This window comes from Spermophilus citellus (assembly GCF_964194105.1).
Source record: "Spermophilus citellus genome assembly, chromosome: 1".
Classification (NCBI taxonomy): Eukaryota; Metazoa; Chordata; class Mammalia; order Rodentia; family Sciuridae; genus Spermophilus; species Spermophilus citellus.
In genome coordinates this window covers 204,974,685-204,986,015 of record NC_138182.1, presented here as the reverse complement: position 1 = coordinate 204,986,015, position 11,331 = coordinate 204,974,685, and positions in this window count along the sequence as shown.

Below are 11,331 nucleotides of genomic sequence, written 5' to 3'. Positions count from 1 at the left end.
AGCTATTGTGAATTAAGATAGTATAAACTGTGTCATCATAGTATGCTGATTTTAAATCCTTTCGATATATATATGGAGGAATGGGATAACTGGGTCAAATTGAATTTTTGCTTCAGCTTTCATTTTTCAGTGCATGAAATATGTTCTGTTACATACTTCACCTACCATTTGTCAACATATTTCTGTTTCCAAAATTATGCAGCAAAAAAACAAAACAAAAAATTCTAATCATCTATTTTTGTTTAATAAACCATTTTAATGTAATGGCATGAAATAAAAATATGTTATTTTGTCTGATGATTTTGATTATTTGGATTCCCCTGTGCTGTGTTTTTTTCTTAGATTCTCCCAGTATTTGCAGACTGAAACTGTATGGAGTTAAAGTTATCTGAATGTCTGATGAGGTAGATTTTCTAAAGCTATCTCCTGTTATATGTCTTATGTTTGGGCTGGAATTTCTGCAACAACTGGGAGTAGGTTATTCATCTCACCAAAAATCTGTACCACATGGCTAATTTGAGTTTCCTCATATCATAACAGAGTGCTTCTTATATATTGGCCAGCTTCCCTGAGAGAAAAATTTTAAGAGATCACAGAAGAATCTTTAAGGCTTCTTCCTACTCAATTTCAGTCATAAACTCCTGCTTCTATCACATTTTGTGTTGGTCTCCTCAGGTTTAAAGAGATATTGACAACTGCACACAGATGAGAACACATATACTAGATGTTATTTGGGGGCTGATTTTTGAAACTAGCTAGCAGTACATCTTCCAGTTCACCAATAAATCATTTCTTTCCTACATTCCAAATATACTCACCACACTTAGGAGACCGCAATACATTATGTTATCGGGTTCAGGATTTAAATTCAAGATGTTGTTATCCAGCCAAGCACAGTGGTGTAAGCCTGTAATCCCAGGAGCTTGGGAAGCTGAGGCCGGAGGATTGCAAGTTCAAAGCCAGCCTCTGCAATGTAGCAAGGTCCTAATGAACCTCAAAATAAATAAATGAATAAGAAAGAAAGAAAGAAAAGGAAAAATAAAAAAAGACTGCAGATGTGGGTTAGGAACACATGATCTAAAACCCAATTTCTCAACGTTCAATTTTGATACAAAGATAGGACAATCACAATAAACACTCCAATCCAAAAGTGCTGAAGGTGGGTGGGGGGGGGCACAGAATATTTTGTTCCCTCACAACAAATTAAAATCCAATCAGACGCATACCACAAGTTTGTTGATTAGGGGCCAATCCTGCTTCTTAAGAATGATTTTTCTGTTGCTCAGAACGGCCTTCCTGGCTTTTGTTTCAATCTTCAGGTTTATTTTTATTCAAGAAGCTGTAGCCCTCTGTTCATAGGTTGGTATTGTAAAATCCCCTTTCCATTTTTTCCTGTCTGTGACCTTATTAGTCAAGCTGCTGGTGCTTCTATGAATATAATTCTCCTATAAACTCCATTGTTTTTGAAACATACACAGATTTACTTCATTAGATAAATGATACCCTAAAATATTTCTGATATGGCCTTTTTCTTTATGGATGCTGTAAGAGTTTGCTTTCTGACAATGCCTTTGGAATTCTCAAAGCCTTCTTGTTTAATAGGGTTTCTTTGAAGCAAAATTTTAAGGTTACTACACAGAAGGAGATAGCAGTGGAAATGGTGGATAAAAGCATCACCCCAAACTCTCTCTTCCCTAAAAGCAATAAGAAAACTGCGGCAATAAGATTTTTTTTTTTTAAGTCCAGAACTCTGGAAATTAACCAAAGACTTTCAGCAACCCAGAATATATTTATTCAAGAAAACTGGATGAATTTTGATAAGAACAGAAAGATTTGTGGTATTTTAAGTTGCTCTTATTTCATTTCATTTTCTTCAATTCTGGAAACAATAGTCAGCTATTTGTTGAAAAACTCATGACCTGGCAGCAGTGGGGCTGGAGCTCTTTCGATGCCCCATTCCCAAATAATAGCCTTTTTTTTTTAACCTCTCTAGAAACCTGATTTTTGCAGCTGTCTGTTTTAACCTGATTCAGTCTTCCTAACAGTTTGAAAACCTTCATTACCAATGGGCACTTGTGAAGTCAAATACATTGTTAAACAAATTGTTAACTTCATGACTGCCTGAAGCACTGGGTAAAAACTGGGAAAACAAATCACTAACTGGAGGTCTCTGAAAAGCTCCAATGTGTTTCTGGGAATCCAGATGTTCTCATGAATGGGTAAGGCAGTGCATATGCTTAGCAAGGATCAGAAAAGGTCCCAAGCTCTCATCTTTTCATGACCTTGGCTCTTTGGACAGCAAGAAGTGAAGAAAATTACCTGGCCGAGCATTGATGGCATACCCCAGCTTTTACTCAGAGCCCCCTCAAAATGGCTGGAAGACTTAGATTCTAGACATTTAAAAAAGTCCCTGTTCAATGAGCTGACCACTAAGTTAACCATCAGAGGCTTAGAGGCCACCCACAACAAATAGAGACTTCACAGTTCATTTAAGAAATGTCACTAAGTAAGTGAACAATTACTATAACAAATACAAGTACCAACAAACCCTAAAGAGGGGAGAATCTGATTTCGAGGAGTATAATAAATATTTTTATAAGCTCCTGGGTTTTCATTACAAGCCTTTGGTTGATGATATTTGCATGCATTCATAAGAAATATTGGTCTGTGGTTTCTTTTCTTGTAATATTTTTTTCTGGTTTTGGTTTGAGGGTAATATTAACCTTAAAGAATGAGCTGCAGGAGTAAAAATTTGTTCCCAGGATGTAGGCTCCCTATTTACCTCTCTTATTGTTTCTCTTGCTGAGAAAAAACTTTTCAGTTTAAGAAAGTCCCATTTGTTGATTCTTGTTATTAACTCTTGTGCTATGGGTGTCCTATTAAGGAATTTTGAGCCCATCCCCAAATCTGTAGATCGGAGCCAACTTTTTCTTCTATCAGACGGAGAGTCTCTGATTTGATATCTAGCTCCTTGATCCACTTTGAGTTGACTTTTGTGCATGGCGAGAGGAGGGGATTCAGTTTCATTTTGTTGCATCTGGATTTCCAGTTTTCCCAACACCATTTGTTGAAGATGCTATCCTTTCTCCATTGCATGTTTTTAGCTCCTTTATCAAATATAAGATAGTTGTAGCTTTGTGGATTAGTCTCTGTGTCCTCTATTCTGTACCATTGGTCCACCCGCCTGTTTTGGTACCAGTACCATGCTGTTTTTATTACTATTGCTCTGTAATATAGTTTGAAATCTGGTATCCCTATACCACCTGATTCACACTTCCTGCTTAGAATTGTTTTTGCTATTCTGGGTCTTTTATTTTTCCATATGAATTTCACGATTGCTTTATCTATTTCTACAAGAAATGCTATTGGGATTTTGATTGGCATTGCATTAAACCTATATAGAACTTTTGGTAATATCGCCATTTTGATGATGTTAGTTCTGCCTATCCATGAACAAGGTATATTTTTCCATCTTCTAAGATCCTCTTCTATTTCTTTCTTTAGGGTTCTGTAGTTTTCATTGTATAGGTCTTTCACCTCTTTTGTAAGGTTGATTCCCAAGTATTTTATTTTTTTTTTTTGAGGATATTGTGAATGGAGTGTTTTTCCTCATTTCCGTTTCAGAAGTTTTGTCGCTGATATACAGAAATGCCTTTGATTTATGTGTGTTGATTTTATATCCTGCCACTTTGCTGAATTCATTTATTAGTTCTAGTAGTTTTTTTGTAGACCCTTTTGGGTCTTCTAGGTATAGAATCATGTCATTCGCAAATAGTGATAATTTAAGTTCTTCTTTTCCTATTTTTATGCCTTTAATTTCTTTCGTCTGTCTGATTGCTCTGGCCAGTGTTTCGAGAACTATATTGAATAGAAGTGGTGATAGGGGGCATCCCTGTCTTGTTCCAGATTTTAGAGGGAATGCTTTCAATTTTTCTCCATTCAGAATGATGCTAGCCTGAGGCTTAGCATAGATAGCTTTTACAATGTCGAGGTAAGTTCCTGTTATCCCTAGTTTTTCTAATGTTTTGAACATAAAGGGATGCTGTACTTTGTCAAATGCTTTTTCTGCGTCTATCGAGATGATCATATGGTTCTTACTCCTCACACTTCAGATAGAGCCCTAATATCCAGAGTATACAAAGAACTCAAAAAATTAGACAATAAGAAAACAAATAACCCAATCCACAAATGGGCCAAGGACATGAACAAACTTTACAGAGGAGGACATACAATCAATCAACAAGTACATGAAAAAATGCTCACCATCTCTAGCAGTCAAGGAAATGCAAATCAAAACCACCCTAAGATACCACCTCACCCCAGTAAGATTGGCAGCCATGATGAAGTCAAACAACAATAAGTGCTGGCGAGGATGTGGGGAAAAGGGTACTCTTGTACACTGCTGGTGGGACTGCAAACGGGTGCGGCCAATTTGGAAAGCAGTATGGAGATTCCTGGGAAAGCTGGGAATGGAACCACCATTTGACCCAGCTATTGCCCTTCTCAGACTATTTCCTGAAGACCTTAAAAGAGCACACTACAGGGATACTGCCACATCGATGTTCATAGCAGCACAATTCACAATTGCTAGACTGTGGAATCAACCCAGATGCCCTTCAATAGATGAATGGATAAAAAAATGTGGCATTTATACACCATGGAGTATTATGCAGTACTAAAAAATGACAAAATCACGGAATTTGCAGGGAAATGGATGGCACTAGAGCAGATTATGCTTAGTGAAGCTAGCCAATCCCTAAAAAACAAATACCAAATGTCTTCTTTGATATAATGAGAGCAACTAAGAACAGAACAGGGAGGAAGAGCAGGAAGAAAAGATTAACATTAAACAGAGACATGAGGTGGGAAGGAAAGGGAGAAAAAAAAAGGGAAATCACATGGAAATGGAGGGAGACCCTCATTGTTATACAAAATTACATATAAGAGGTTATGAGGGGAATGGGATAACAAACATGGAGGGAAATGAATTACAGTAGATGGGGTAGAGAGAGAAGATGGGAGGGGAGGGGAGGGGGGATAGTAGAGGATAGGAAAGGTAGCAGAATACAACAGTCACTAATATGGCAGTATGTAAAAATGTGATGTGTAACCGATGTGATTCTGCAATCTGTATTTGGGGTAAAAATGGGAGTTCATAACCCACTTGATTCTAATATATGAAATATGATTTGTCAAGAGCTTTGTAATGTTGTGAACAACCAATAAAAAAAAGAAAAGACACAATTAAAAAGAAACAAACAAAAAAAAAAGAATGAGCTGCAAATATTTAATTTTCTTCTGCATTTTGGAAGAGTTTTTGATAACTTCCACTCCTAGGTATATATAGTCAGGAGAAATGTGACATATATACTGATGCAAAAACTTGGAGAAAAATGTTTTTAGCAGTACTATTCATAACAGCCTAAAAGAACTGACAACCCTAATGACCATCAAATAATGAGTGTATAAACACGTTTCAATACTCGTGAAATGTGTTTATTATTCACCCAAAAGCATAAAAGAAGTACTGATACTTGCTAAAACACAGATGGGAATTGGAGAATATTATGTAAGGGGAAAAAGTCAGACAAAAAGACTAAATATGACATTCTGAAATTGATACAAAATGTCCAGAATAGCTGAATCCAAAAAAGAAACAATGTAGAATGATCATCTCCATAGCAAGTTATAAGAAGGTAAAGAGGGATTGCTAATGGGTATGGGGTTTCTTTTTGTGGTGATGAAAATGTGGAATTAGGTAATGAAGAGAATTGGACAAGCTTTGACTATATTAAAATCACTTAATTATATAATTTTTTGTGTGTACGGTACTGGGTTTTTATTTTAAACAATTTTTTTAGTTGTAGATGGACACAATATCTTTATTTATTCTTATGTAGTACTGAGGATTGAACCCAGTACCTCACGGGTGCAAGGCAAGTGTTCTACCACTGAACCCTGGTACTAGGTTTTGAATCGAAGACCTAGTGAATGCTAGGCAACCATTCTACCACTGAGCTCCATCTCCTGTACAAATTTTATGATATATGTATTAGTTAGAAAACCCTCTGTCTAGTCAAAATATTCTATGATGTATGTAGATCTTCTGAAGTAATAGCAAAGGTGAACATTATACTCTATTTGGGGTTCAATCTTTACCCTGAAGGTGTTTCTTCATTTGACAATATTTTGTGAAGACACTGATGAAAATAAGTCATCTTTTTTTTTAAAATTTGGTAAACAGTTTATTTATATTTACCTTACTATTTTTGGAACTGTACATTTCCTTATGTAATCCACTGTTACTTTTCAATATTTCGTATTGGTCATATGGAAGAATCCAAATATCATGTTCTACACTTTGGGAAATCTCATCAGAGTGATTCAGGAATCCATGAGATACCCTTTCCATTTCCATGTTACTATAAGTAACTGTGCTTTTGATGCTTTCTGCTGTTACCTAGAACACATTTCTCATTCCCCAATAGCATTGTTTGTTTATGCTGTAAGGATTCATCTCCTCTTGGCCCATTCAGCTCTCTTGGAGAGTAAACCTGAGGCTTTTCCAGGTCATGTCAGCCACTCAATTTGAAAGACAATGCCAAATACTTTGGGGTTTTCATATATTTACTCTTCACTTCCAGGTCCCAAATTCTTTTCTGCTTATCTATTTTGATATAGCAATTTTCTCTAAAACTTAAAACACCAAATCATCACTTTGTTATATCACAGTTTTGTGTGTCAGGAATTCAGGTAGAGCTTGGCAGGGTGAATCTTTGTTCCACAAATGATAACAATCTCAGATCATCTACAGGTACTTTTTAGGCTAGTCTTCAGCTAGCGGAAAGTCTTGGCCATTAGGGTACCTCTTTATAGTCACGTCTACCCATTTGCTAGCTTGGGCTTCTTGACAGCATGATAATCTCACAGGAACCAGACTTTGACCTTGAATGACATTCTGAGGCTAAAGCAGAAATCTCAATACATTTTTCCTCATGGGATTCGTTTATTTTTCATGGGCTTCATAGCATTTCTAACATAGCATATTCTTTGCAATAAAATCACAGGACAAACCAGATTTAAGGATTAAAGATAATGAAAGTCTGTGACTATTGGGAAATACGTTTTACTTAAGGAGATGAGCAGATTTGTAGTGACTAGCAACCTCAGAATATTTTCGTCTAAGTACTTATATTTATATGTATAATTCAAATATTATTATCTTGTGTACATGTATGCACAGGGACATATATCTTCCTAGTGTTTTGTTCTCAGCCTCCCTTCTCCTTAGCAGCTGTCTTCAAGACTGACCATTGTCGGGCCTCATTGTAAAATCCACACCCTACATCTTTTTTGGTGTCATCAGGATTAATCAACAAATTATGTAATCCAAATATCACTATATCACAACTCAAAGCTATAGATTCTCTGTAACATTCTCTGTAACATCTTTCTTTTGGATCAGACAAACTTTAGGGGTAAAAATAATAGTTAACTTTCTTAACCATAACCAGAAAATCCTACAAAATATACATGCTCCATTTCAAAGATCCCTTTCACACCAGCTGTAAACATTACAATTTATTTCCTTTTTAAACATTGTAATAAAATATATTTGAATGAAACAAATTTAATCAACTCACCTTATGTATTATAGTTTTGGTACAAAAGAAAACACATTATGTGACCATTTTTAGAAAAAGGTCACTTGTCTCAGAAGTAAATTTTCCATTTTTTTGGACATTTTCTTATTTTGAAGATTTGTCATATCTGACCTTTACTTTAAAGGTAGCTTTTGGCCTTTTTATGCAATGAGTTCACTAAATACTCACTTCTAAAAATAAAATAGAAAAATATAGCTCAGTTTGCTTGCCTTGCATGCACCAGGCCCTGAGTTCAATCCCCAGCACCAAAAAAAAAAAAAAAAAAGGCTGCTCAGTCGTTAAGCATCTCTGGGTTCAATCCCTTGTACAAAATAACAAGCAAACAAACAAAAAAATTATGGCATTTGAAGGTAAATGGATGGAGTTGGAGAATATTATGCTAAAGGAAGTAAGCCAATCCCCCAAAACAAAAGGCCTAATGTTTTCTCTGATTAGTGGATGTTGATCTATGATGGGGGAGCATGAGGAGAATGGAGGAACTTTGATCGGGAAAAGGGAAGGGTGGGGAGTGGTTATGAAGGTAGGAAAGATGGTGGAATGAGATGGACATCATTACCCTAGGTAAATGTATGATGCATGAATGGTGCATCTCTACACCATGTACAACCAGAGAATTGAAATGTTGTGCTCCATTTTGTATGATGAATTGAAATGCATTCTGCTGCCATGTACAACTGAGTTGAACAAATAAAATAAATAAATAAATTATAGTAATATCATATCCTGGAATTCCCTGATTCCAGAAAAATAAGTAAATGAAAATAAAATAAAATACTGTAGAAAGTAGCATATTTAGGTATATGTAGCAATGAAAATGTAATGTAAAAAATATAAAAGTAAGTATAGGTAATTTTGTATACGGGTATACTGTCTAAATGATTCCTAAATCACACACACACACACACACACACAAAAACACAATTTAATGAATACTTCTTCCTGATCTTTGTGTTCCTAGTTCTCTGTGTGTGTATGTGTGGTTATTTAATTGAAGGGTTTTAATATTCTTAATATGGAAAGAAAGCTGACAAGGAAATCTGTGTGTGAGCATATGACTCTTTACAAGTATAGAGCCTCCTAAAAATACAGATGGACATATTTTTCAAAACTCAGTTTTCACAAAAGAGAAGAAAATCAGTGACTAATGATTTTCTAAGGAAGGATACTAATATGAATCCTGGGAGACTAGATGGATAATATTAAACATAATGTTTATTTCTTAAGTCACTTAAAAACTCTTTGAATCTGACAATGAGAAGTTTGACCTGTGAATGAACAAACAAATAAAGCTTGGTGTGAGAAAGAAATATATGTTATAATAAATTTGAATGTCACAATATTACTATTAGGAAAAAAAATAAATAACAACAGGAGCTAAATCTTAATTTATATCCATCATCTCCAAGTCATTATGTCTTTACTTTCATGTGTTGAGACACCTATTGCTACATAACAAAAATGCATCAAAATTGAGTGTCTTCAAGCAACTTTCACCATCTGTGTGTCAGAAAATTGGAAATGGCTTAGCCAAGTGCTTCTTCCAAAAGTTATTAATAATAAAACTGTTGGAGACTGTTCAGTGGCACATATCTGTAGTCCAGTGACTCAGGAGAGTCAGGCAGAGGAACACAAGTTCAAGCTCAGTCTCAGTAATTTAGTGAGACCCATCTCAAAAGAGCTGAGGATGTAGCTTTGTGTTAAAGCACCCAGGTTTTAACTTCAGTACTGGGGAAAAAAAAGAGAAAAGAGAGAAAGAAAGGATGTAATGATGTTGATGATGATGGCTGCCATCACCCCAATGCTTGATTAGAGAGTGCAGAAACCATTTTCAATTTCAAGCATATGGCTGTTGGCAAATGGCCTTAGTTCCTCTCTGCATGGGCCTCTCCATAGACTTTCTCCAAAGTCAGTGATGAAAAAGAGAGAGAACAAAAAGAGGTTGCTGTGTCTTTTATAAACTCATTCGGAAGGGACACACTGTCACTTCTGCCATACTATTTTGGTGACACAATTCAGATCAACTAAGACATAATGTGGGAGAAGATGATCATAAGCTCTGAAGAGGAGAGTGGGTCACTGAGAATCTGCTTGAAGTTGCTGAAATCTGAAGTAAAATATTTACAATGAATACATCCAGTTTAGTTTTCCTAAAGTATTTAACTCAATTTGTCTTTTTATAAACATAATAGAAATTTAAAGATGTATTGTGATGGCAGATATAAATGTATATGTGCATATTTAAACACAATTATAAAATGCTTATTATATATGTAATTGTGTATGTGTTTTTACTGTTGAATTTTTTAAAATTTATTTTCATGTTTGTCCTTGTTTAAAAAAAGAAAAAAGGAAAGTTCATGTCATATAAATTTTTATGTTCTAATAGGAAAATATAAACTATTGCTTGATCAATGTGTATATTTACTGAAAATCATGGCCACAAACTAGATAGTACCTTAATAATTATATCTGTATCTTATTTTGCTTTCTGAACAGACTAAAATGATAAATGTTGGCTGGCAATTTCTTCTGGCATGTGTCAAACTATACTAAAGGAATACCATTGTTCTCTGAAAATAACATACATTTTAACCTGAAATCTCATATTAAGTGATAATCTTCTTACATTAAATCAGTAGTTTATGACATATCATTCAACATGGACAATTTTACACACACACACACACACACACACATACACACATATTATATATATGTTATTTTATTCTCTTTATTTGAGTTATTATACATTATATATCACTTTCAGATTCTATAATTTGGTTCTGGAATATTACCAAAGGATGCTGTACCGAAATCTTGGTCCTCAATGCAGGAACTTTTAGAGGTGGGGCTTTGGGGAAGTGATTGAATCATGAGGGCTCTGGTCTCATAAGTGGATTAATCCATGCATGAGTTTATAATTAAGGACTGTTGGAAATGACAGAAACTTAGGAGATGAACCTATATGTAAGAAATAAAAAACTGGGAACATTTATGGGACAATTTCATGTATATTAGTTTTAACAAATTGTAGAAATTGTTACCTTATCACACTGTAGAATTGACTCTGATGCCAGGGGTTGTTTTTACCAGTATTTTGTTTCTTAGAGTCCCTTGACATGACTCAGACACCAGTCTACTTTGTCTCCAAATTGAAAGATAGGCATTAAATCCTCCAGGTAATGAGAATCAAGCACTTAATTTTTTTATTTGTTCCTTTTAGTTATACATAACAGTAGGATTCATTTAGATAGGATTATGAAAGCATGACATATAATTTGTACTAATTCAGTCCTTAGTACTGCCCCCCACCCGCAGCTTCCCTCTCCCCCATTCCCTTCCCTCTGTTCTAAAGCACTTTACTTTTAAATTCTGTTTAGATACAATGATTTATGACCCTTCCTCTCAGAGGTTGTAATTGTTAGAACTCTCTAGAAGTAATTTTAAAAAAATAACCAATCAGATTTCAGTTCCCTGAACCTTTTTATGCAGTTTTGAGGATGAGGAGTTTTTTGATTTTTTAAATGTTTACTATCTTTTGTATGTTTTGCTTTTCTATCTAATATTATACTTAATTTACATCATTCCTAACCTAATATCTTCATTTTAGCATTTGGTTAGGATGAACAATAACAGCAACAAAATCTGCATAAAAGAACACAATAAA